The sequence below is a fragment of the Elephantulus edwardii genome, unplaced genomic scaffold (assembly GCF_000299155.1).
Source record: "Elephantulus edwardii isolate Elephantulus edwardi_28Jun2011 unplaced genomic scaffold, EleEdw1.0 scaffold00161, whole genome shotgun sequence".
NCBI classification, from domain to species: domain Eukaryota; kingdom Metazoa; phylum Chordata; class Mammalia; order Macroscelidea; family Macroscelididae; genus Elephantulus; species Elephantulus edwardii.
The window spans coordinates 2,168,762-2,171,697 of NW_006399911.1; positions in this window are offsets into that span (position 1 = coordinate 2,168,762).

The following is a 2,936-nucleotide window of genomic DNA, read 5'->3' on the forward strand; positions in this document are numbered from 1 at the left end:
GTCACAATTACTTGTTGTATATCAGAGCTGGACAATGACTAAGGATGATAGAAGCAGAATTGATGATGTCTTTAAATTGTGCTGCTGGATAAGATAATTAAATACACCATAGACTGTTAGGAGAACAAACAGGTTCATCCTATAGAGGGTGAAAGCATACTGCTCCTTGAAGGCAAGGATTTTGAAGCTCCATCTGACATACTTTGGATATGTTGCAAGGAGGGACCAGTCCTTGGAGAGGGACATCATGCTTAAAAGGGAGGAGGGACAGTGCAAGAGAGGAAGACCCTGGTGAGATGGAGTGACTCAGTTACTGGGATAATGAATGTAGGTGTGTCAAAGACAGAAATTAGCTCAAGATAGGACAGGGTTTGGAGCTGTTGTCCCAGCAACAGTTGTGGTGTTGTAAAGAATACTAAATATAGCTTGGACTGAGAAAAGAATAAACATATCATGGAGAAAGTGCATCCAGAGTGCTCCTTGGAGACAAAGACAGCAAAGCTTCGCCTCACATACTTTGGTTATGTTGCTAGGAGAGCTTATTACTTGGAGAGGGGCAGCATGTTTGAAAACAGGGAGGTCAACAAATGAAGCGATGATCCTCAACAAAATGAGTTGACAATGTGACTGTAGCAATGGGCTTAAATGTGTCAGAGACGATGAGGATAGCACAGGATAGGTCAGGATTCCGATCTGTTATTCATAGAATCACTGAGTCATACTCAACAGTATCTAACAACAGTACAGAAGTAGAGAGCTCTGATAGCCTCGTGGTAAAGAGTTACACTGCAAATCCAAAGGCATGTCATTTGAATCTACCAGCTAGCTGTTCTGCAGGAGAAAGATGAACAGTCAGTCTCCTCTCATGTGATTTACAGCCTCTGAAAACCTGCTGGAGGGTTAGATATGAATCAGTTCCAACTCAACAGCACACAAAAACAACACAATAGTGGAGTAGTACAACTGGTGTTGTGTGGAGGAATGTTGGGGAGTAAGGGAGAGCCTCTGGCCAGGACAAATCGCCTAAGCTCCAGATAAGTGCAAGCCTCCCAATGGCCTTTAATACGGGGTAGAGAAAGCTCCCCTGTGTTTGGCTGTACTGGCTTGAGAAAGCTTGCCACCTGGGAATATGGCTGCTGCATCTGTTGAGCTGGGAGTGGTCCGCACGAGGCTGAGGTTCTCCTAACCAATCCGCATGTCCCACATCTGTAAGTCCACCCTATCCTGCCTTCCTGATGACATGCTTGTATGTAAGTGCACTGCAGATCCCAATAAAATTGAGCTGGACTGAATCTCTGTCCTCACCCGGAGTGGTATATCTCCGTCGTGCTTACTCCCAACGGGGTGTTGCTGTAGGTTGCCAGAGAACAGACAGCGACAGTGCTGGAATTAGTAGAAACAGGTACAGAAGTGTGGAAGCCGTGTGTTACCTGAGAATTGGCTTTGTATTGTGGATGTCGCTGATGAGGACTGTGAAGTTCAAGGCTCTTTGTGAAGTTAGTAGGGGTCAGACATGGCCATCCACATGCCACCCATACTCTGTGTAGACATCATGCTGGGAAAAGTAGGGGATCAGCAAAAGAGAGAAAGATCCCCAACAAGATGGACAGACACAATCACTGCAACAAGAGGCTTGGGCAGGACAAATATCTTGATGATGAGGCAGGAAAGGATATGTTTGAGATCTGTTGTTCACGTTGTTGTTGTTGTTGTTGTTGTATGCCTTTGAGTCAGAACCAAGCCACAGCTGACCCTCCCACAGGTTTGCAGAGGCAGTTAAGAGAAGCTTGCCCATGCTTCTCCCATAGAGCAGCTCGTAGACTAGAACACCATGCCTTTAGGATTGCAGTGCAGCTTCTTAGCACTAGGCTGCCAGAGCTCCCTCTGTTGTTCACAGGATCACTATGAGTCACTGTTGATTGGATAGCACCTGACAACAATCACTATTCACCAAAGTAGGATACAGAACATTGTCATTGTGAACTATGCCATGCCAGTTGACCTGATGTCTTACTGCATTCTCTCTCAGTATTTGTTTATAAATAAGTTTACATAACTTTGTCCCCATTGATTCTAATACACATATGGACATATTTGCAGCATATACTAATACGAGTGTGAAAGTACCACCAGCCAAACCTGTGTATGAGTCGGTTCTGGGGTTGGAGATTGCCCATCTTTCTTCCTTTGGAGCCACTGGTGGATTTGAGTCACAGATGGGCGTGGCCTCTGGGTTAGCCATCCAACTTTCTATGAACTATGCCACCAGAGTTCCCTTTACGGACTCTTACTGTTGTTAGGTGCAAGTACGACTCATAGCAATCCATGAACAACAGATCTGAACCCTGTCCTATTCTGGACCTTCCTCACACTTCCCAATACGTTAGAACCCATCATGGCAGTCATGATGTGAATCCACCTGGTAAAGGGTCTTACTCTTCTTCGCTGACCCTCCACTCTTCGAAACATCCAAGGAATAGCCCCTCCTAGTAACATGTCCAGAATGTGTGAGGCAAAGCTTCATCATCTTTGTCTTCAAAGAGCACTCCAATTACACCCTCTTCAAGATATGTTTGTTCTTTTGGCCATCCATGGGATGTTCATAACTCTTCTCCAACACAACAGTTCAAAGGTATCAATTCTCCTTCTGTCATTATTATCCATTGCTAGCTCTCAGATGTGAGAGCAAATGATAGGAAAGATCGTGGCCTGAGTCAGACAAACTGGCATCATTACCCTTAAACAATTTGGAGAGGTCCCTAACTGCACACTTTCCCAGTACAATGCATCTCCTAATTTCCAGACTACTGGTACCAAGAGTACCATCTATGAATATCATCCATGAAGAAAGCAAAAGGTCATTTCTTACAAAGGCAGAGAATAAAGAGCAATTCCACTACTGGGAATATACCCTGAAAAATAATTTTAATGAACAT